General features: G+C 45.7%; 2 pseudogenes; both read left to right on the top strand.

Moving 5' to 3' along the window:
• The first annotated feature begins 758 nt into the window (after positions 1-758).
• On the top strand, positions 759-1,188 carry LOC101709507 (large ribosomal subunit protein eL30 pseudogene; annotated as a pseudogene).
• Positions 1,189-23,063: 21,875 nt separating this feature from the next.
• On the top strand, positions 23,064-24,167 carry LOC101709847 (glycoprotein-N-acetylgalactosamine 3-beta-galactosyltransferase 1 pseudogene; annotated as a pseudogene).
• The last annotated feature ends 520 nt before the right edge of the window (positions 24,168-24,687 follow it).

Genomic DNA, 24,687 nt, shown 5'->3' on the forward strand with positions numbered 1-24,687 from the left:
ATCAGGACGAGTTTTATTGAGATGGGGATGACAGCTCATGAGGTATGTTGACCCGGAAGCAGAGAGAAAAACTGTGGACTATGAGGCACTGACCCAGAAGGACAAATGGTGAGAGGTTGAATGCGGTAGCTGGCAGTAGGGTGAAGAAAGTAAAGTGAATCCAGGAGTTATTTAGGAGGTAGATCAATGTGCTAATAAAAGTAAAGTGCTTAGCAGTGTCTGGGATAAAATATGGGCTCACTAAAGATTAGAAGGTATGATTAGTAATAACAGCAATATAAGATAATTGCATAAAGGAGGATATGAGAACAAGAGAGAAATAGATATCTTTCAAGTATGTCATTTGAATTACAATGTGAACTATGGTTTTTACTGTCATAGGGACCAGAAGAAACATGTTTGTAAAAGGAGAAAAATGTTCAATATAGTGATAGACATAAGGAACACCTCACAAGTGACTAGAGAAATTTCAAAACAACAACAGTTAGAATGGCAGCTGACTTTCCAATAAGAGCAATGGAAATTGGAAGAAGACAGAGGAATAATACCATCAAGCTGCTAACGGACACCAATACCTGTCACTCTAGAATTTAATACCCGGCAGAATTTTACTTTAAGAATACAGGTAAAGGCTTTTGGTAAGTGGGCTCCCCGATGCAGAGATTTGGGGAGTGCGAGAAGCCCTGTAGGCTGTTGTTTGCAGCTCCAGATCCTAAACCACCTGCCCTGTCCTCTGTGTTCTAGGCTGGGGCCCGTCCCACACCTATGGCAGGAAGATGGTGGCTGCAAAGAAGACGAAGAAATCTCTGGAGTCCATCAACTCTAGACTCCAACTTGTTATGAAAAGTGGAAAGTACGTGTTAGGGTGCAAGCAGACACTGAAGATGATCAGACAGGGGAAAGCGAAATTGGACATTCTCGCCAAAAACTGCCCGGCTTTGAGGAAATCTGAAATAGAGTACTATGCCATGTTGGCCAAAACTGGTGTCCATCACTACAGTGGCAATAATATCAAACTGGGCACAGCATGTGGAAAATGCTACAGAGTGCACACTGGCCATCATTGATCCAGGTGATTCTGATATCATTAGAAGCATGCCAGAACAGACTGGTGAAAAATAAACCATGCAAAATTTTTCATTAATAAAACTTGCCAGAGCTTGTTTAAAAAAAAAAAAAAAAAAAGAATACAGGTAAAATAAGAAACAGGAAACAGATAAGCTTCTGTTCTCATCTGCAGTTACATAATATCCCAAAACCAAAACAGATAAAATTTCTATGATCTATCGAGTATGTAATTCAGTCGATGTATATGCATATAATAGAATATGATACAGTTCTCAAAGTGTGATGCCCATACAAACAGCACTAGAATCACCTCAAAACTTGTTAGAAATATGAATTTTCAAGCCATAGCCTGAACTTGGAAAATCAGAGACTCTGGGAGTGAGGCTGGTCATCTGTAATCTAACACAATGATGTCTGCTCAACAGTAAGGAGCCTGAACCAACTGCAAGTCCATGAAACAGCTAACTGAATGCTTGGTGTAACACTGAAAGAATCCAGAGTCACAAGAACTCACCCTGTAAAAAAGCAAAAGATCAAATCTAACTAAATTGTTTAAGGATATAGAATTAAGAGTAAAACTATAAAAAAAAAGTATTTAACATCTCTAATTATCTCTGATTACCTCTAGAGGAGGGAATAAGGTGTTACGATTAGGAAAGAACATTTAGAAACCCTCTGAGCATTAACAATGTTCTCCTTCTGACTTGGATGGCAATTATATAGCTGTTCATTTTATAATAATTTATAATACCTACAAATTTTTTTTTTTGGTAGCAGGGATAGAATTCGGGTCCTTGCACACGTGAGGCAGGCGATGAAACTACTGAGCTAAATCCCTGGCCCCAATCCTACAAACATTTTATACACACTTATCTGTACATTTTGAATTTCAAAATAAAAAGAATATTTAGGAAAAAAAGTTATTAGAAACGCTGGTATCAGGTAGGATCCAATCCAGGGAAATTTGACTGCAAAGAAAAGAGATCATTGGAATGAACCAGAGCCCCAGGAAATATAATGGAGGGAAAAGGTACAAGGCATTAAAATGCAAGTGGTCTCTCAAAGATGGTGTGCTGTTTGTTCCTACTGTGTGCCAGTGCTCAGAAAAACACGGTTTGGCACAGTAGTCAATTGATAAGTGTTTGTTGAGAGAATGAGTGAAAGTAGGGAAGAAGTTACCAGAGAGCTAACAAAAAATAAAGCTAGCTGGTGTTCAGATGAAAGGCACTCCATGCACCAAGCACACATTGGGAGAAAGAGTCAAAGAAGCAAGTTGATCATCTCCTTGGTGGAAGATATGCTTTAGTAATCACACAAATTTGCAAGTGAGTCAATTAATCCTCCACCCCACAGGTTTGTGGACTCAGAAAAACACTTCAGACTCCACCATCAATGCAGTGAGAACTTGGAGAACTTCTGAAGCTTCAGGGAGGAACTGGCTATGTACTCACAGGGAGCTGCTGGAGAGGGTAAGGGCTATGAGTGGCAGGAAGAACACATAAAAGAAGCTCCCATGGATTCAGATGAAATCAGGGAAACTGTTGTTTAAAGAGTGTGTGGAGAAATATCATTTTCCATCCTTTTACTTTTAGTCTTTGTGTATATTTATGGATGAGGTGTGTTTCTGTTAGGCAACATAGTTGGGTCTTGTGTTATAAACCAATCTACCAATCTGTGTTTTTTAAATGAGGATTAAGATCATTTATATTCAGGGCTTTATTGAAGGCCCTGAATTCTAATTCTTGCCTTTGGGCTATGTTTGTTATGTTTGATTCCTAATACTCACATGTTAGTCTAGTCTTTATCTGTGCATAGTGTATCTTCTGAAGTGCTGGTATAGGTCCATTAATTCCTTTAGTTTATGCTTATTTGGGGAGATCTTTATTTCTCTTTCAATTCTGAAAGACAGCTTTCCTGGATATAATAATCTAGGTTGACAGTCTTTCAGAGCTGGAAATATGTTATTGTTTTGTTCTCTGGTGCCTAGTGTTTCTGGTGAGAGATCTGCTGTTATTTGGATAGGTTATAAATGACTGAGCATTTTTCTCATGCATCAATTCATTGGTCTTGATATTTTCACTCTAACATGAACAGGCTCCTTTCTTCCATGTGTGTTTGCAGTTAAATGTGTCCATACTTAGATGCCTCTATCTTCCTAAGATCTAGGAAATTTTCTGCTATTATTTCACTGATTAGATTTTCCATCCCTTTAGTTGTGTCTCCAAAAAGTTAATCGTAAAAGACCCCATTTCTAGTTTCACGTTAATGTGCCTCTGACTCCCACAAGCCCACATATCCAGGTCTCCTTTCCCAGATCACACCCTATGTGCATGGCTGATGACGTCCAGCCACATCCCAGCCTCCTGCTCTCCACATCTCAGAATGCTGAGGACTTCCTAAGGACCAGCTAATTCCCTTTCATTCACAACTGTTTTGAGAAACATACTTAGCAAAATCCTGGAAAACATGTGCTCTACCAAATCCCAAGAACACTTCTCCTTGGCACAATCACTTGACTTTGAACCACTTTTGTTTTTGAACTAGGCCAGCATATTGGGAGTCCATAGGGCATCTCATCTTTCCCTGAGATCATGTACTGTCAAACCATTTTGCTCAAGTAGCATAGCCCCTATGAATTTGCTTTTTGTTTATTGTTCCAACTTCTCTGGTCATGCCCAAAGATGCCTGGCAGTATCCACTGAGTAGTCAATGAGCGAATCTTCATGCTTCAAAGATCATTTCTCTGCAGTATTTCACCCCCAAGACATTCTGAGCTGAACTTAACTCAAAATGAACATAGCAAGGAAGGACTGAATTGGTTTTTTTCCAATCTTCTTCCACAATGCAGTTTTTCACAAATTTGAGCACATCTCACACATCTTCAGGAAACACAGGCTGTGGCCCACAGGATGAGCAAGGAGTTTTGGGAGGCATGAATTCTTGTTCATGATGGCTTTTCAACTTCAGTCAAAAGGAGAGTCTCATTCCAAGAAAATATGACAATATCTTCCCAGGATTCTCCTTCTACTTTAAAAGGCTCTACTGGCATTTAGATTTGTAGTTCATTTTCTTTGGGAATATTGTTAATTGAATATGCTGCCCCAGACAGGCTGGACTGTTCCACAGGAGCTAATAAATGACACTTTGAGGCTTAGAAGGGGTGTTTAAAATAAGAGAGTGAAGAAATATTAATCCTAAGTGTTCTTACTCAACAACCCATGTAGCGAGGCACTCAGCACTTCAAGCCTCATGTCAGAGTATGTCCCAAGTGTGTGCTGTGCCCCCCAGTTAGAAGTTGTATTTGTCTTCAGCATTTATTTCACAGATTGTTAACTCAGGTAGAGTCCAAGCATAAACTATATTGCCTGTCGTTTTCTCTCCTACATGGCTAAATATTTAGCCACATAAAAGCACATGCTGAGGGTGGTGGCCCAAGTCTGTAATCCCAGCACTCCAGAAGTCTGAGACAGGTGGATTGCAAGTTCCAGACCAGCTCTGGTGACTCAGAGATACCCTGTGTCAAAATCAAAGATAAAGAAGGCCTGCAGATGTTGCTCAGTGTGAAGGCCCTGGGTTCAATCCCAGTACCACACACAAAAATGTACACGGCTCTGAGAAGGACAGAAGGTCAATGAAGGAGGAGGGCCCGAGTGACAAAGGTTAGGAAGTCCTCACACCCTAAGAAATGTACATCCCACCTACCCACAGCCCCAACTGCTGTCGCTGTCTCTCACCTCCTCTTCTATCCATCCCAAACCTTCCCACTTCTCTGATCTAACATCTACTCTGGGAGGCTTCACTTTTAACTCTACCTCATATGGGGCCTGGGTCGCAGACATAAGGAGGAGAAAAGACATAGAAACACTAATAGAAAACACTTTGGATGATTTCCAGTTCCATCCGCACATCTATCACCAGATACACATCACACTCTGGTCTGAGTCTTCAATGACTTTGTGAAGTCCCTTTGCAGGAGACCCATAACTATGCTGTCACGAGATTTCACATCAGCCTACTTTGAAAGCAGACTCACAAGTCTCTTCTTGCATCACAGCTTTGTGTCCCATGTCTTCCATACTCAGCATCTCTGCTCCAAATGTAATAGAAGACTTTGAAGGTTTAAAGAGCACCATGATTGCCAGAGCAGTTTCTATCTTGATTTGACCCAGCAAACAAAAGCTTTGACGTTTCTGTTACAAAAAAATTCCATAGTGTCACATCCCCGATCCGTGACACTAATGACACTTCTCGAGGGCAGTTGGGCCATCTAAACTAATTTCCCACATGGAACAAATGGAGAGGTTGGTGGGGCTCCAGAGGCTGAGCCCAGATATCTCACACCAATTAAAACCTTCGGGTGAGCACCTAATTGCACAGTACTATCCTTGGCTGCTGGTAACATCAGCCTGAAACACAGGCCTGCTGAAATAACTACATTGTCTTAATGTGTTTTACTGAGCTATGGAATTTCCCAGTGGGTCAGTTGCTGGTGTATATTTTACATTTCAGTGGTCTTTCTACAAATTGAGAGTCAGGAACCAGACGTATTCATTCTGTGGTGATTTGCTCAATGCCTATGAATGGCACTTAGACAAGAGCAACAATGGGCTTTTCATGGGAATGCATTTGGTTTCAGCATTTTGGCAAGTGCTTTGGAAAACCCTTGTGCTTCATTCCCAAAACATAAATCTCAATCCTGAAGCTCTGTGTTTCAGTCAGATGAAGAGGAAAGTGAACGGAGCCGGGCTTCATTAACATGTAGCATTTGGACCAGTGATTGAGTTACATTCTGTCATCTCCCTTCTTCTCACTCAGTTCAAACTGGTGATCAAAGGGAAGATTGCTCTAAGATGCAAATGGGGTGTCTGATGGGAGGGGCTGCCGGAGGGGGGGCTCTGTTGGAAAAGCTGGGTTTACTGAAACAGTCAGAAGAGCCCCAGTGTGACTTCACCATTCTTTTGAAAGATTCAGAACACACAGAACCAGCATATCTCTGTTAGGACAGAAGCTTGTTCAATGAAACTGTTTGGCTTTACATCAAGAATGGCTTTCAAGCAAGCCGGGATGGCCCTAGATGGACTTGCTTAGTACAATAAGGTGTGTGCTAAATGAGGCTGTGCACAAGGAAGCCAGGCAACGTTCCCATCAGCCAGACACTGGTTCCTCTCGGAGAGCACGTGTTTGGAGTTACAACACCCATCCAACTGTCAGGCCGGCTGCAGTTGCTCCACACTGCTTTTGCGATTCTGTGCCACACCGAAAGTGCCTTTGCCTTCTTCACTTCTTTCTCTCCTCTCACTTTGGTTCCGTGCATCCCATTGGTCACAGTAGATTTATCAAGGAGGTGCTGGCTTGGAGGTGTCATCTCTCCTCTTTCTTGGAATCCCCCAGCGCATCCAGATGCTTTCCTAGCTTCCCTCATGCTGGCGAGGACTTCCCGAGCTAAGACTGTGACAACAGCCAAGCTCGAATTAGACTTATGCGTGGATCATCAGAAGGCCACTGCAGAGCTTCCACTGCTGTGTCTAAAATTTGAATTTGAATTCATTGGTCTGTCTGGGTTCTCCCACGCCACCCTGCACAAGAAAGCAACTTACATAGATAGCTTGGTGGGAAACAAGGATGCAGACCCAGAGGGTAGGAGAGGGAACTGAGAAGAGGAGACAGAGTTGTAGGACCTCAGGGAGGGGTGGGAACAGGAGGTCAGGTGCAGTGGGGGTAGGAGAGGTGGAGGCCCAGATTCCCTGAGAAAAGGAGCATGGCTGAGTAGCTTCCTATAGAAAATAATGAGATTTATTCTATTTTAATATTTTTGCTTAATTGAATTCCACGTTCAATTCTCAGAAGAATGAAGCTATGGCTCAGTTCTAAAATTACAAATAGCAACATAGAGATGGTAGTGCTGTGTTGAAAAGCAGCCATCGCCTCTGATGGACTGGAGGAGATGCCCTGGAGAGGAAGTACTTTCTCAACCTTGGGATGAGTCTGCTCTCTCCCTCTGGCAAACCGGAAGTGGAGGGGCAGCATGGAACCCTGGGCAGGATGCCACACTGGGTGTCCTCCTCCTCGGAGCACATTGCTTTCTCTGCCCGCTCCCTGCGCTCCTGCTGTAACAGATACTGAGTGTCCCCTCCTTCCTGAAAGTGCTCAGAGTTAAAGCAGGACCTGCAGCACAGTCCAAGGCTGAGCACAAAGCACACCCATCCCTCCATCCTTCTCTCTTGCCCTTCCAGAACTGCAGAGGTTCCCTCACGAAAATACTCCATCTCCCTGTGCTTCTTGACCTACAACTTCCCAGACAACTGGGTGCTATGGGCTTGCTCGTGTGAGTGTGTGTGTGTGTGTGTGTGTTTACTTCACACACCTGAGTTATGACAATGCTTGTGCTGGGGGCCCAGGACAAAGGGAAGGAAACCAGTGTTTAGCTGATTCTTCCTGAAGGGCCACTGCCAGCAGTCACCACCAGCACCTTCAGTGCCCGACTCAGAACTGACGGTGGGAATCACAAAGTGTATTCACTGACATTACCAGACCAGCGACGGGATGTGGCAGGTTTTTGCTGTGAACTCAGTGAACTGACAGATATAAAGCTCTTTCTCAGTAGCTGTGATATATTATGAGCTTTGTTAACCTAAATGCATGCACCATAAGCTTTTCTACAAGCAAAATCACATCCATTGGTCACTGGACTGTTCAGGAGCACATTTCACTTCAAGATTTAGGTATGTGCAAAACCCAACCTTGGGTTCGAAACTGCTACATGGAAGTGACTTAAGCAAGGTGAATATTCAGAGCTGGTGAATTGCATATACAGTTTGCATCCCTGCTGTGTCTTCTACCCCTCTGAGCTCCACAGGGCTAGGACCAGAGTGAGCTAAGCTGTGGAGGACAGGAATATAAATCAGGGACATGAGCTACTGTGGCCAAGAAGTGTGGCCATTCAGGAGCTCCCGTCACTTAGCCTTGGGCTCTTGAGCTATAAAACGATCTTTGAGGCTCAGAGCTGGTACTATTATCAACCTCTGTGTCCCGAGCAAGAGGATAAATGCGGAGACGATAAACTGACGCACTTGACCAGGAGAGGGTTGGACCAGGGCTGAGGGGCCTACAGCCTACCCCCACCCATGAGGGCAGCCAGCACCATGCAGGGTTCCCATCCGGAGTTCTGGGTCAGGCACTGAGGTGCTGCTCGTGACCCTCTTCTCTCAAGGGAGAACTCCATGAAGGGCCATGAATCCTCCCCATTGCCTGGGACCCAGCTCAAGTGTGGCTAGAACTCCGATGTTCCAGTAAAGCACACCACAGCGGCCATTTCCGGAAGACAGGTGTAAATTCCAAGCAGCAAGCAGTGGCTGCAAAGTTCTGCTGGCTGGTTCATCCCAGGTGTTGATTTAAATTCGAATTCCCAGATCTGTCCTTAGACACCCACAGGGAGGCCCTGGGTCCCTTTGGAGAGTTAGCTTAGAGTTGTTGTCAACTCTGGAAAGGCTTCTCGCAGATGCCTGCTCACCCATGGCCTCTTCAGCCCAGGAGATGCTGTCGCCTCCCACACACTTCTGCAAGTCCTGCCCTAGATGTGGGATTTTTTTTTTTTGGCCTTTTGCTTTTTTTTTTTTTTTTTTTTTTACTTAGCTAAAATAATAAGCCACAGAATTAGAGGTACGTTTGTTACTTCAACAAGTATTTGCCTGAAAACGAAAGCTGGTGGGTCTATTTTAAGAGTTAATGAGCTGGCAGGGGAACTAAACTGGTCCGCAGTGCATCTCGGCCTGCTTTCAGCAGAGTCGGCAGCAGCGGTGCGGCACAGTCTGGGGGACCGGAGGAGGACGGAGGCCGTCAGAAGCCAGGGAGGACCGCAGCTGATGTTTCGTTCCTGAAGAGTAACAATAATAATGGCTTCACACTTAGCGACGATGCGCAATTGTCCTCCTGTCTCGTTCCCAGAACGAGGAAAAGCTCAACCACGGAGGACAGCAGGCTGATGACTCCCGGGAGCTGCGGAAGCCACAGGAGGGCAGGAGAGGCCTGAGCTGACCCCGTGCTCTGCAGGCCCCGGGCCTGGGCTGAAGCCGCCTTCGCGCCTTTGCTTTTCGGGCCCTTCGGCCTCTCTCCTCCACCCCCGTGGAGGAGGCCTGGGGCTGAGGGCGGGATCCTGCTCCGGAGTGGCCCCAGCCCCCTCTCCTTGACGGGAGCAGCTCGCGGTGCTCCGTGACAGGCCACAGGAGTCACGCCTGCCTTCCCCCACGATCAGGCCCATCAGGCCCGCACCCCACACCCCTCCTTCCTGGTCTGGCCGGGCGTCCGCTGGTCTTCGGCAGGGCTTCAGGTCTGGCCTTGCCCTCCTTCACTGCGTTTGATCTCTATGAGAAGCGCCTCTTTTGGGCGCGGTGCAGGTGAATCCTGATCCTGATGGAAAGGCTCGGGTGGCCGGGAGCCCGGTCGGACTGCAGAGGCGACCCCCGGGTGCCCACCCTGGCAGCCCAGCTCAGGCCCAGGTCAGAGCCCCTGTGGCCAGCACTGTGGACCACGTAGCCAAGCACTGCTGGCTGCAGTCACAAGGCAGGGCCTCTGCGGGCCTCAGTTTCCCCTTCTGAGACTAAAGGTGGCCCTGAGGGAAGGCAGCATCAGCCTTGCCAGCCACGTGCAAATTCCTGTTGCTCTTCCAGGACAGACCCATGGGGACCAGAGCACCACCTAGAGCTGGGGCGGGGACTGGCGAGGCCGCTGTGCAATCCGAGCACGAGCTGAGTGGAAGAGCCCTCAGCCTCCCTCGGGCTACGTGGCCTCATGGGGAGCCTGGAGCAGCTCCTTTGCCCTTCAAAGCCCCTTGGAAGAGCCTGGGTAGAGTGAGGGCCTCTGCCTGCCCACGACCCCGAACCGGCTTTGAGGAATTCCTCTGCTCACACCCAGGTGCCTGAGAAGTCGCCAGCTTCACCCTCCCCTGGGATGCAGACCTGGGCGCCCCCGGCCCCCGCGACAGGGAGGCTGTGGCTTCCGAGAGTCAACCAGGCCTCCCCAGGCCCCGCTCTGCAGGCGCAGTGACCCGGCGAGGACCCCACCGCGCCCTGGGCATCCGCAGGACAGCACCGCCCCAAGCTCATCCTCTGTGTACACTTCGCCGACCACTGGCACCCCTAAACAGCAACGAGGAAATGCGGGAGAAGCCACGCTTGGTAGCCGGAAGTGCTCAGGCCTGGTTCCTGGCTAGCTCCAGCACTGGAGGAATAGCCTCAGACCAGTGCCTTAATGCTCTGGGCTTCCATCTTCTTAGCGAAAAAATCGCGCACAGGGGCTGTGCCTCCCAGACCAATTGTCATTATCGAGTGGTAATATGTGGATGCACATGTGTGCAAAGTTTATAGCTCTATCAACCAGAACACGAGTGTATCTGTAATGTAATCTACACCCTCAGGGGCGGGGCTTGGCACTCAGGAAGTATGCAGTAATAGTGGCCACTTACCCAGGGGAGCACTCAAAAAATTTATTTCTTTTCTCTCATTGTAATTCTCATTTTTAGATCTGAGCGTTCTATTAGATGCACTGGGGTTGAGTGGTAGAGGAAAGGCTGGGATCTGGGGAAACAATTTCTGGTTTTGAGGCTGTACAAGGGAATTCTGCTCTAGGAAATCTAAAAAAGAAAAAAAGAAAATCACAGAAGAGCAGCTGCAAGGAGTGGGTGATGGCAGACATCAGCTTTTTGCCAGGATGCCTCAGTGGGGGGGGGGGGGGCCTGTGCAGATTGTGCAGGAGCTGAAGCTGGGGGCTTTCCTGGTGGGGAGCAGCCCTCCTCCTCCTCCTCCTCCTCCTCCCTTGGGCCTGCTTCCTGGATGCAGCCCGAGAGGCTCCCATCTAAAGTCAACAACACTTAGGGAGAGACCCCTGGCCAATCAGCAGGAACCCAGTGAGAGCAGGACGAAGGCGTTGTACCACCCACTGCAGGTCTAAGCCCAGGATCGGCTACAGCTCCACCAAGCTCCTGTCCTCCTGTCCAGTTAAAAAGAATCAGCTGTTGTTTCTGTTGGACAGAACCAATAGATGGAAGAACCCAACCTGAATGCACACTATTTCCAAAACCTCCAGAAACAAAAAGCTATGGTTTTGGCTCGATGGAAAAAGTACTGAGCATGTACCAAACTAGGAGCGGGTGGGTATGATCTGTCCTCAGTGGGAAGAGAAGTGCATATTCGGGGGACAGACTGCTCTGAGGAAACACTGACCAGAAGTTTGCTCATGGCACATTTGGCAGTGTGCTGTGTGTCCGCTGCTCTGCACTCTACCACGAGGAAAGAAACAGGAGCCTGATTGCTCTCCCTGTGGGGAGTGCTCCCTCTCTCTGGGAAGATAGATGCTTACAAACTTATAATGCAGTGTGCTGACCATGGGTAGGTGTTCAGAGGCAATCAGAGGCAAAGGAAGAGACGCTCGGAGCATCTGTGAATCAGGGAGGGCATGGGCATGTAAGGGAACTGTCTGACCAGCTCCCACCGTTAGGGCTCACTCTGAAATCCAAATGGGGACCTATAAACCCTCATGGTGTTGCAAGGGTTCTAGTGCTCCCTAGTGCTTAACTTATTAAGGTTTTTATTCAATTACCCTTATAGGTAGCTTTCAATTGAATTCATCCTTGTTGTTAATAATTGCAAAAGCAAATACGATTCCTGCTTTGGCTCTCTGGTTCAAAAGGAAATCCCTGATGCCTTCTATGGATCAAGCCCATGAAATCCATGCAGATGCCCCTGTTCTGAGGAGTGTTGTAAGGCCGACACTCTTTGAATGCAATTGTCTAATGTAGATGAGATGTATAAATGGACAGAACCAAGCACCCTCCCACTGGTCTTGCCAAAATTAGTGGATTGGAGCTGAATCCACTGGACTTAGATATCATTTGTCACATGGGTGCCCAAGTGTGAGAAGTGCAGTGAGGAATGCCCTGAATCACCAGAACAGGAAAGGCAAGAACTGTCCACATCCTTAAAGTGTCATCAGGGTACCCTTAGGGTTCTCTTTACGGTTACTGACAGTGAATCTGGACCAAGATCTTTAGAAGTATGTGTGAAAGTAGACAGCATCTTCTGCACTCCAGTTATTTGTACACTACTGTGCTCATGTACAAAATAGTTTTACTGCTTTGTTATCGTAATGATTTTTATTTTTACTTGTATTGCTGATCAATTTCCACACAAAATGCTTCACTTTTTAAAAGTCTGTATTAATCCTTCTTTCTTTAATTTGGGACAGCAACCAAAGAAATATTAGAAACTAGCTTGAGAATGTTGGCAGAATTGACTTAGTTTGTTTCTGTTCTACTTTATTTTCAATCTGCTGGGTATTTTTCTTATTAGTATCTTCCCACTTTGAATACCTACCTTTATTACTTTTAAATGAAGTACTATGTATACTTTAATGGCAAAAGTATGGATGTTCCAAGTCAAATGCTATTATCTACAAACCAAAGTGAAAAGGAGAGAGAGACAGAAAGAGAGAAGCTCTATAAGGAGAGAGAGAGAGAGAAGCTCCATAAGGAGAGAGAGCTAATTCCAGAGCTGGAACAGGAAAAGGTGAGAGAGACACTGCGATCCCTTATTGTCCCATGATGTAATGATTTGCTCAACACAACAATGAAGTCATAGCAAAATAATACAAAACCAGCGCGAAGGTTTTCCCCCAGCCAGGTCTGGCCATTTGGGAAAGAAAATGATGACATGAGTACATCAAGTGGGAATCCGCGTTCTATGCTGGCATAAGGAAATAAGCAAGTGACAGGAGAATGCTTTTTCTTTCAGCTGTGGGACACCACTGGTGAGTCACGGCAACAGCGCATCCGGGAAGTGCCAGCTGGTGCTGAGATGGGTAACAGCCGGAGGATGTGTGGTATCCAGACCCCCAGAATGCTCCCGTTAATAGCAGCTATGCATTGAGGACCTCTATGACTCTAACTAAGGGTTCAAGGTTGACTTCAGTAACAGGACAAACTGCAGCCACCTCTCATGGGACAAGATTCATGGAAAGAACTCACATTCTGTAACACCTGAATCTAGTTGTCAGACAAAGCCAATCTGAAGGAATCCCAGAAAACAAACAGGCTGTGATCCACACAAGTGTCAAGGCCAGGAGAGTCAAGGAAAGATACAAGCCGACTTACAGCCAGGAGCACTGAAGACATAGGACAACTGAATTCAATGTCTGTTAGTGGATCACATCCTGAAAGTAGAATTATAGCAACCATGGGTGAAATCTGGATGCAGTCTAAGGCTCAGAGTGTAGAACTGTGTTGTTAATCTCCTGGTGGCGAGGGTTGTGGGGTAGTACTCAGGAAATGGCTTAGTTCATAGGAAACACACGCTATCTCACATGGCACAGTACTCTCGGATGGCCTAAAAGTAAAGCTCTTGGAAAAAATCCTGTACCATTTCTGCAAGCAGGAGACTATTTCATAAAAAAACAAGAGATAAGACATTATCAAAATAAGCTGTCAGAGCTGATGAAGAAAATTAAGGAGCGGGGCTGGGAATTTAGGTCAGTGGTTCTACAGCCTGCCTCACAAGCACAAGGTCCCGAGTTCAATCTCTGGTACCAAAAAGAAAAAAAAGAAAAGAAAATTAAGGAGACAATAAAATGTCACAAAATTTGAAAACTTTATCTGAAACAAAAAATATGATTGATGCGGGTAACAATTAAGTCAACTATGTTAAAACCTAAGAAAGCTAGACATGCAGCAATGAAAGATCATATAGATGAAATAAATGTGGAAGTGTATTACACAGAGTAAGCAACAGCTACCTGATATATTCAAAATTGCTTCTGAAGGGAAAATTAAAGCAAAAGTAACAAAAATTCAATTTTACTATGAGAAAAGTTTCCAGAATTGAGTCGAAAGGTAAAAAGTTACCTCATTTCCTTGATAAATGAATAGAGAAAGCTTTGCTTAGCAGCAAGAGCCCGAGCATCTGAGCTGGGTCCACGGTTAGGAGGGAACCCAGATGTTTGCAAAGTGGCAACAGCAAAACAGTTCTTACATGTCCCCTGTCATCTCCGTACCATCGTTCCTGTCTAAAGGGAGAAGGACACATCCACACCTCTTCTAGGGCCTGGAGCTCTCCTGGACTTCCTGTGGGACGAACTTCCGAAGCCCAGGACAGCAGACCTGCATGCTGCTGGCCCAGTGAGAAATTCTCCCCTCCTCCTTGGGCAGCACACGGCCATCCAGACTTGAAACTGTGCTTTCAGTCTGCCTTCCATCAGCTGTGGCTCTGTTCACCAGGCTCGGGCCAAGGGGCTGTCACGAGTGTCCGTGCCTGAGGGACACACTTTCCCTGTCACTCCAGCCCAAGCTCCGAAGCTCTGAGGCCTGCCCTCTCCCACACATCATTTGGAAGACAGACCCAAGCTCCCTCTGGGAGCGTTGACTATTTTCTCATTCCAAACACGGGCAACAAATCTAATCCTAAACAATGCTGATACCGTTTAAACCCAAACAAAAGATTAAATCACAAATGATTGGATTATTTGAATGAAAATAACTGTAGTGAGCATTAAATTCAGTCAGACATAACATTTGTCAAAATATATGGGATACATGCCATTGGTAAAGTATGCAAAATAAGAAGCAACTAATTTGATGATTGTGGATTGGGATAAAATTCAGATGGGCCAGCAAATGCATGAAGCTAATTGATGAATGAGGACTAGAAAGAAGACGAGGAGTCAGATGTGCTGATTTGTTCTTCTCTCATGGGCGAAATCAATATACCACTTTCATTCATCCGAGAGATGGTAGAGACATATGAATTTGAGCCTATTAAAGTGTGTGTATCAATTAGGGTCAGGTTTATTTGGGGGAGGGGGGTTGTTGTTTTTTAATACCGGGGATCAAACTCAGGTCCTTGCACTTGCGAGGTACATGGCGGAATCACTGAGCTAAATCCCTGGCCCATGGGTCAGGTTTAGCTAATAGTAAAAGAAAATCAAAATCACAATGGCTAGGGCTGAGGATTTAACTCAGCAGTTCCGCTGCCTGCCCTGCAAATGCCAGGTCCTGAGTTCGATCCCCACTACCAAAAAAAAAAAATCATAATGGCTTAACACAGTAAGCGATTTATTTTTCTTTCAAATAAAATGAAGCGACAGAAAGAGAGAGTCCAGGGCTAGTACAGCTATTTCAGTTTGGCATAAGAAATACAGGCTTGATCTGACTTCCTGTTTTTCCATCTTTGACATGTTACCTAGCTCAAGCCTGGCTTGTGTTCGTAGGTTGAACATTAGGTCTCCAGCTACCTTATCTGCTTCCCAGCAGAGAAAGAGGCTGGGAAAATCTATGGATGTAGATTCAGACTGTGCCAGCAACTAACCTTTGAGCATATTTCTTGCTGAGTTTTGGCATGGTACCAAAGAAGAATATGAATAATTATTTTTTAAAATTTAAAAGTCTTCTCTTTTCCAAAGGTACATCTGTGTGAGGGCCACGCTCCCTTTCTGCGGAGGTAAGATTAGGCTGTGAGGCCCAGGCACAGAGGTAAGAGGAGCCAGGGGCCATGTAGGCAGAGAGGCTTTGGCAAGAGGACCAGGGCCGGGCTCACACGTGGGCTCTGCTTCCCGTGCCGCAGAGGCTTCAAAGGCCTGTGTCTCCTCACAGCTCCCTAGGGCATGGGAGAGCTGGATGTTGTCACAGAGCAGAGGGGCCTTCGGGGAAACTGGCCTCATTTTTGTGATCTGGGCACAAGTTGTACAAGTGTTTTCCACTCGTCAGATGCATTTTTTTCCATAACCTTCAACTAAAACACGCCGAAAGAAAAGGAAGCAGGAGCAATAGAAAATCCAGCTATCACCTTTAATGCCACACCATGAAGAGACTTGCAAAACTACAAAAGAACCCCACCTTCTCATTCAAGTTTTGTTGTTCTGAAAAACATACTGATGTTTCATAAGCATGTGTTATTTACTTTAACATGTGATGGGCTCATCATTTGTTAATTTAAAATGCACGTAAAATTTAAATTTTAAATGAATTTTAAAATTTAAAACTTCTCAGCCTTCAAGGACAGAAAATATATTTTATAATTTATTTTATAAACTTGGTATAAACATATTTTATATTTTATCATCTCAGGAGGATTACTAAGAATTAAGAAGTTTGACAAATGCTTTACACACACATGAGAGTGACAGATATAAGATGAATAAACAAAATTTCTCCCAGTACTCAATAACCTTTATAAGTGTCCAGATAAAGGATCATTACTGGAAACAGAGGATATCAGTCCTCTGAATATGATGCTCGGTCATCCTGGGTGCAGGCTGGGCTGAAGCCAAGAGGTTAGAACTTCGTCGGCCAGAGCAGGACAGTGAGACCCTGGATGTCCAGAGAAGCCGTGAATTCTACTGTGGAGGGCTGCAGGCAGGTCTGGGCTTCTTCCCAGCCCTCTTCTGCCCCACCCTCAGTGATTTCTTTCTAGGGTTTTTTCCTACGGAGGAGGACGTTTTCTTAGTTTATCAGCTACAGTGAGCGTAGAGTCCACACCGGATGCAGGGCAGTTGGCGCTGCCCTCTCAAGTGTCTTCATCCTATCAGCTTCATTGTGTTTTTCACTTAAATTTCAATTTCAGAAAAATCGTAAGTCACCATGTTGCATGGAGCTTCGTGGCCTTTTGCAGGGATGCAGAGGTATGAACACAGCGTCCACAGATGGCAGATATTACAGGTATCTTTTTCTTAGGAAAAAAAGCATTCCTATGAGCTGCTAGCCTGGAGATTTTTTTCTGTGTAAATATTTATTAATGCTTTTGCAGGACATAATGTTTACTCTCCATGTGTGGCGTGGGTGTGTGTACACAACACATCTTGATTCATTTTTCCTCCCCTCTCCCTAAGCTCTCTTCCTCTTCCCTCTATTTCTTGATCCCTTTCCCATTTGAGAAAGATCTGTCTCCCTACATCCTATTATCTATCTTTATTTTGCTCATTATTTATAATTTGGGTGCCTCATATAAGAGAAACCATTCAATGTTTAAGCTTGTGGGTCTGATTTATTTCAATCAACATTTGGTCTCAAGGTGCATCCATTTCCCTACAAATGACTCAAGTTTATCCTTCCTTATGGCAGAATAGTACTCCATTGTGTGTAAGTTCCACATTTTCTTTATCCATTCATCTGTTGATGGACATTTAGGCTGCTTTCAAGATTTAACTATCATGGGGCCAGGGATTTAGCTCAGTGGTGCTGCCGCCTGCCTCACAAGTACAAGGTCCTGAGTTCGATCCCCGGAACCAAATAATTAAAAAAAAATTTAGCTATTATGAATTGTGCCACTATAAACATAGGTACCCAGGAGACTGTGTATGAAGAGATTCTCATATATAATTTCTTTTCATAATTTCCATGAAAACCCTGTAAACAGATAATGCGTCACACAAAGCAAAAATCAGGAGACTTCCTAAAACTCTGTGAAGAAAATTACACCAGAGAGAACAGAAGAGAGGGTACAAGGGGACAAACAAAATGAGGAAGAAGGGGGAGATTCCGTCACTGGAGCAGCCCTTGAATTCGGAAAACTCCTCTGTGGGGAAAAGCAAATGCCCCCAAACATCACCAGAAATTGGAAATATTTTTAAATACAAATCTTACATATTTGGTTAGATCACATTTAAATTATTAATGTTATTGAAAACAAATTGATATGGCTGCCTCAAGATTGTAATTCCATGTAAAATATATAAACAATATCTATGAAAATTTCTTTCATTTCTCTTTTTTAGCAGGAGATAAAGTGTCTGCTGAGAGTTATTTTTGATAACTTTTAAGTGTGAGGAGTGACTGGTTTAAACAATTGAAAGGTTTTCACTGTCTCATTTTTACCTCTTTGCCTAAGAAAAACTGAGAACGTGCATTAATTTATCAGGAAGAAATAGATTTTACTATTGAATTCTAGTACCTGAAATGATGCTGTGGTTTTAAAAACACTTTTACTTAGCCTAACTTTATGGCAACATTTTTTTCCTTGGTTGTCTTAAAAGCAATATTGCTTTATCATCGGCCTGTATCTGTTGAGCAGTATCTTCTCTTTTTTAATCTATTATTTTCAGTGTTTGTTAATTCATATTAATTGGAAATATGAATAAGGCCAGGTGTGGTATTTCCATATAAGCATCCGCACGCACTGACCTCTAGGGAAAGCTGTAACTAGAAACACTCCGGTGGACATGATCTAACCCCTACGCCCCTGTGCATGACCTACCCCGAAAGCCACTGGTACTGCTGGCAGCACGGTCCGCCTGTCCTGTCCGGAGCTCCGTATTATACAAACCATTCTCACAGCCACCAAGGAGGTGGAACAAGTGCACACTGCATTACTGTCCGCTGTCCAGTGTGGGGCCGGCCGCCTTTCTGATTGTGCCCTAAGCAGGCTGTGGGTCTCCTTCCCACAACCCCGTAAATCCTTAAAATCTAATCATTCATGCAGACATGTAGGCAAAGGAGCCCTAGATCCTGAAATTTTCAGGTCAAGTATATTTATTTGCAGGTTATCTGTTAGGATCTGTACTCGGCATGATTTGTTTGTCATATCTTGGTGACAGTGAAACTAAAACATTGGAGAAAAGTGTTCCTGTGTCCCAGCCACCTCCTCACCCTGCAGACAGCCTCACACCTCTGCACCTGCCGGGGCACTGGGCCCTGGATGAGGACAGAGTCTGACTGACTGATGTGCTTTGTAAAAAGCCCTGATTTTCAGGTGGCTTCAGAGCTTTCCAGTTATTTCACTTGGCTTGGTGTAAGTGCTTTGAGTTATTATGGTTTATGCTTCCGCAGCCTCCTGTAGAGGACACTTCAGCCATGCGTTTTATTCCTCTGAAATCTGGAGGACGGCCTGGGTGGCAATCATCCGGCCTCAGCCAGCATCCACGCGCCCCTCTGTCCTGGTGCAACGACTGCCCATAAATTCCATCCTAAAGGATTCTCTGAGGGTCGCTTTTAGTGCCCCCATATTTCACGATACAGCAAATGGTTTGGATGGTCACTGCCTGGCCAAAGAGGGCTCGCTTCCAGAGCACGGACCTGTCCCTGTCTAGGAAGGGGCTGGACGGTGCTGCCCAGCCACCTCACCTCCAAGGTGGATGGAGCCTCAGAGCTGGCGCACACTCTGCCTTCCCGGAGAAGACGCTCCCGTGCTCAGGCAGCCTGCCCTCTTCAGTTTGCTGCCCTCTGGCTCAGTTAAGTGGCCGAATTAAGATCCTGACTTCAGATTTCTTCCATAAATGTTGCTTACTACAAAAGAATTGCTTTTTATTTTTCCTTTCTGTTTCTTATCTCTTCTGTTGAAACATAACACCCTGCCTTTCCAGGTCTTTCTCCACATCCCCATTATTCCCTACACTGGGTGCCATGATGCTAAGGTGCATCCTGTGGTCGTTGTTTATTTCAGAAATCAGCGGGCCTGCTGCCCACAAGGCAGAGTGTGCAGCTGCTCAGGAGGTGTAGACCAAGCGACACCAGAGAAACCCTCGTCCACGCTGCCTCCTGGGCATGAGGATTTCTTTGGCATTGGAGGATTGCCTTAAACATCAAAGTCTTGTTTTCAGAATAGCCTTCTGAATGTCCTTCAGTAGCAGGGCAAAAGGGCCACACTGAAGCCCTCTACAGCTCCCTTGCACCGCTGTGCATTTCCTGCTGTCTCTGATGGGATGCCCGTCCCACGGGGCAGTGCACGCGCCTGTGTCCGTCCTTACCCAGCCCAGGGAGAGGTCACCTGCAGACTCAATTTCGCCTAGAATCAATCTCTGTGCTTCTCTGCACCCGGCCCTGGGGCGGTGGCAGTTGTGACTGCTCTGCACCAGGTTAGGACCCAGCAGGACATCTGGCAGGCTGCAACTCGGGCGCCATAACTTTGGGGCCTGCATCTCTGTCCTCTGAATGTGGTGCTGCCCTTTATATCCAGCTCCCCAGCCGGAGATGCCGCCCTTACACGCCCCACTAAAGGGACTCCCTGTCCTTTGCAGCCTCCCAGAGGAACAACCTGCTATTTCCTCAGACACTCTCTCCCTTCAGCTCACCCTCCCCTCCCTCAAGCCTGATTGACATGCTTGCCATCGTCTGCTTCCTCCAGATAACTCCTTGTAGCTGATGGCCATGATGTTTCTCTTCTTCTCCCAAGGGACTGTGAGTCCACCTCACAAAACCTCAATATTTAGCCAGTGACAAAAATAAGCGAATGATGGATTGGTAACTTTGGCATCAGAGAGAAGAAATTTCAAACCCTTCGCAGGTTATATATGTGAGGACTCCTCCTCTTCTTACTCATTTGTCTGGGTTCCTGGGGGGAAAAACACATAAATTGAACAAAAATTCCTCATAGTGACCAATTCATATTACTTAGTCTTCTCCTTGCCTCAAAAAAATATGTGATTTTCAGGGCATGGTGGTGCACACCTGTAATCCTAGCACTGGAGAGGCTGAGGCACGAGAATTGTTTGAGCCCAGCAAGGGCTACGTAGTGAGTTCAAAGCCACCCTGAACTACACAGTGAGACCCTGGCTCAAAAAAAAAAAAAATGTGACAATGAAACTGCTGATCAGACACAATTAGATATTCCGGGGCAGAAACGGGAAAGCATCATCATGCAAGAAGTCTACAGACAGGGCAGCAGACAGAGCTGGGTGTCAAATGAGCACAGAGAGCAGAAAAGGCAGGGCCAGTCTCCTTCACAACATCCCGCCATTCTGCTTTCTGCCCTCTCTTCTCCAGGAACGATATCTTTACTCCCGTGCACACAAGAGCCACCAGTGCCCGATGTGCTGTTTCCATTGTTCTCAGTAAGAGATGTATAAACTCTGTAGTGACAGCTTCTTTGCATTTTGGAAAAAAAGTGATTTCCTTAATTTTACTGCGAACATTTGGCTATAGGAGCACAGTTATTAGCACTGTGGGAACAACAGTCACAGGCCTAAAGAGCTTCAACTGGAAAGTGTAAACCCAGTGCTGGAATTATTTCCAAGGATTTCTCTCTTGACATCCGGAAACAAAGAAGAGCTGAAGAGGACGGAGCTTACCTGGCATTGACCCTTTGTGATCTTAGGGACCAGAACTCGAGCACCTGGGTCACTAAATGTAGGTAGAGCATGAGGGTGAGTACAAAATGCGTCTTAAAAAATAAAAGAAGCAAAATTCTTGAAGCAGCTGTACCTGGTAGCCTCAGCTATTAATTTGGGATTGATTGGCAGTGGGCAGGCACGAAGCATCTCTGAACAAATTAGAAGGAAAGGGCTCCAGATCCCAGCTCAGGGGACTCGATTAATTAAACAAACATCAATTACACTGGGAGGGGGTGTCAAGGGAACACTGGTTTACAAAACACTCTACTTCAAGGCACTGTCAGATGAATCCTATAAATGTTCGGTTTGCCGTGGGGAATCACTTTTCTCACCCCCAGTGCATTTTGTTGGGCTAATTCCTCCCACAAATTCACCGCAGGATCCTGCTCTGAAACCCAGGTCTGATAGGGACCCTTGAGAGTGTGTTCTACTGACGCCCCCTGCACCTCTCTGCCAAAGCTGCCTCCCTCTGCATTCCTGGGCTGTGACCTCTTCCCTCTGAGGCCCTCAGGACAGCGGTGTATACCATGTGTGTAGGCTCAAAGAACAGCCATAGAGTAAACAGAGTTCAGGCTCTCCTTATGGAGCACAAAGGGAAAGGCAACACATACTGGTTGGAGGGAATGGGGAAGATTTCCCAGAGTTGCAGCAATTAAGTTGGGCAGCGAGTGCTTCAGACCAGGAAGGCACTGGAAGCTCCACGGAGAGACCCAACTGGGCTTCAGCTTCCCTGGCACACTCTGCTGCAATCACTGACCAACTTGTGCCTCGCCCTCAGGTGCCTCCCTTTCTATGGCTTCCTGTTGTTTGCACACTCTCTCCTTCCGGAATTTCACCAGCTGCCCTGCCCAAAGCTTCCTTGGCTTCACACCCTTCACCCCTTTCCTTCACTTAGCCCAGGAAGGGCTCTCCCCACATCCTCCCACCCGCACAGCACTGATCACCTGTCCAGAAACCCTCAACCTACAAAGGCCCAAAATAATAATAATTGCAGGGCCGGGGATTTAGCTCAGTGGTTTCGCCACCTGCTGCGCAAGCTCAAGGATCCAAGTTCAATCCCTGGTACCAAAAAAAAAAAAAGAAGGAGATGAAGAATTTCAACCGGCTTCCTGTTGCTGGGACACTATACCCAACACTCACCCATACTTTAGAGGAGGAGAGGCTCAATTTGGCTCACAGTTTCAAGGGGTCAGTCCATGGTTGGCTGCCTCCAAGGCAAAAAGAAATGTTATTGTGGAAGAGTATGGCAGAGCAGAGGCGTTTAGCTTGTGGGAGCCAGGAAGCAGAGTGGGACACAGTGCCAGAGAAGAAGAGCTGGTTGAGGGACAAGATGTAGACCCCAGGGCGACACTTTCATAAGCCACCCAGACGCAACCTGACTTATACTGTGCTGATCTCCTGGACAGCTCAGAACCCAGCCAAGCTGCCCATCTGCCTTAACTGCCACATTCCACCCCTTGTCAGCTTGACACCCAAGCATATATCCTTAAACTACACATCATCTCCAAATAAACACAAGGTCACAATTCTGTATAACATGACACAACTATCTTGGGTATGGCTGAAACACAATAACCCCTTCTCCAAAGTGTCAACAATACCAGCCTTGCTGAAAAAGCTCAAGACAGGTGGGGCGGGGCGGGGTGCATGCGCTGGGCCCGCCTTGGCCACCGCCGCTGAGCGCCCCAGCTGTCTGGGTGAGCTGCTTCTGCAGCTGCTCAGAGGAGCGAAGGTCGCAGGCCCGCCCCCCGGAGGGGCGAGTGGGAGCGCAGCTGATGTCGGTTTCCCGGTTGCTGGATGGAGGAGCCGGGTGTGTGTCGGGCGCTCGCTGCGTGGAAGAGGATGGAAGTTCTATGTCGCTTCTCCCCTCCTTGGCGCTGACACAGTGCGATGGGATTTCTATACGTGCTGAAATATACAGTCGGGAAATGGCCTCTAAATCTTGGCTGAATTTTTTTACCCTTCCTCTGTGAATCAGCAATAGGATTTTTTTAATGTTCTCAGCAGTTTAGTATTTTGTTGGGAGAACACGGTGACACCCAGCCTAATATTCCTCATGATGATCCTCATGCAAGACATTCAGACGATAATGGACAGAATCATCCAGAAGGACAAATGAACTTCAATGCAGATTCTAGCCAACATAAAGATGAGAACCGACATTGCTAAAAACCTGTACCAGAAAGTTAAAATTCTCTGTTGGGTTATGACGGGCCCTCAAAATCTAGAGAAAAAGGCCAAACATGTCAAAGCCACATGGGCCCAGCGATGTAATAAAGTGTTATTTATGAATTCAGAAGAAAATAAAGACTTCCCTCCTGTGGGATTGAAAACCAAAGAAGGTAGGGATCAACTACACTGGAAACAGTGAAAGCTTTTCAGTATGTTCGTGACCATTATTTAGAAGACGCGGACTGGTTTATGAAAGCAGATGACGATACATATGTCACACTAGACAATTTGAGATGACTTCTTTCAAAAGATAGCCCTGAAGAACCCATTTATTTTGGGAGAAGATTTAAGCCCTATGTAAAGCAGGGTTACATGAGTGGAGGAGCAGGATATGTACTAAGCAAAGAAGCCTTGAAGAGATTTATTCATGCGTTTAAAACAGAAAAATGTACACATAGTTCTTCCATTGAAGACCTAGCACTGGAACAATACATGGAAGTTATGAATGTAGAAGCTGGGGATTCCAGAGATACTACAGGAAAAGAAACTTTTCATCCCTTTGTACCAGAACACCACTTCATCAAAGGCTATCTACCCAGAACCTCTTGGTACTGGAATTACTGCTATTATCCTCCTGTAGGGGCCCTGGCTGCTGTTCTGATCTTGCAGTTTCTTTTCACTGTGTTGATTCTACAACCACGTGTGAATTAGAACACCTCGTTTATCACTTTCGTGCACATGGTTATTTGTATAGATATCAACCTGCCTTACCTGAGAACGTACGAAAGGAAGTAAGCCAAGTAAACAAAAATGAAGATCCAAAAGTAAAATTAGGAAACCCTTGAAAGGAACACAAATGAGCCAAGGTAAAAAGTCTGACGTGGCACTGAAGAAAGACTTCTGCATTTCTGACACAGAGCCTTGAAATCCCAGTGATGGATAGAAATCTTTCAAATGAATGACTGCAAACTGAAGCTTTAAATAAGCTGTTAAATGTTTTTTGATACAGTAATATATAAATCTATATAAGAACTTGTGTTTTTTTAAAGTGGTGCCAGGTAGAAGAACTAGAAAAGAGATTTTATCACCTGTTCTTGAACATGTGAGAAACTAAAACAGTTACGTTTGCTAAAACTGCAGTGTATCACATTAGTTACACACAGTGCTAAACAGATCTGCCTTAAAATTTTAGAAGGAAGTACTGTTGCTCAGTATTGTTTATTAATTTATTTGCCATATGATATAAATGAACCACTCCTCTGCACAGTTGTCTAATGAAAAGTTTGCTGTGATTATTAATAATTAGCAGTGGGCCAGGGATTTAGCTCAGTGGTGTCGCCACCTGCTGTGCAAGCACAAGGACCC

Source organism: Heterocephalus glaber, unplaced genomic scaffold (assembly GCF_053883595.1).
Source record: "Heterocephalus glaber isolate CG9 unplaced genomic scaffold, H.glaber_assembly_v1.0 deba00001104, whole genome shotgun sequence".
Classification (NCBI taxonomy): Eukaryota; Metazoa; Chordata; class Mammalia; order Rodentia; family Bathyergidae; genus Heterocephalus; species Heterocephalus glaber.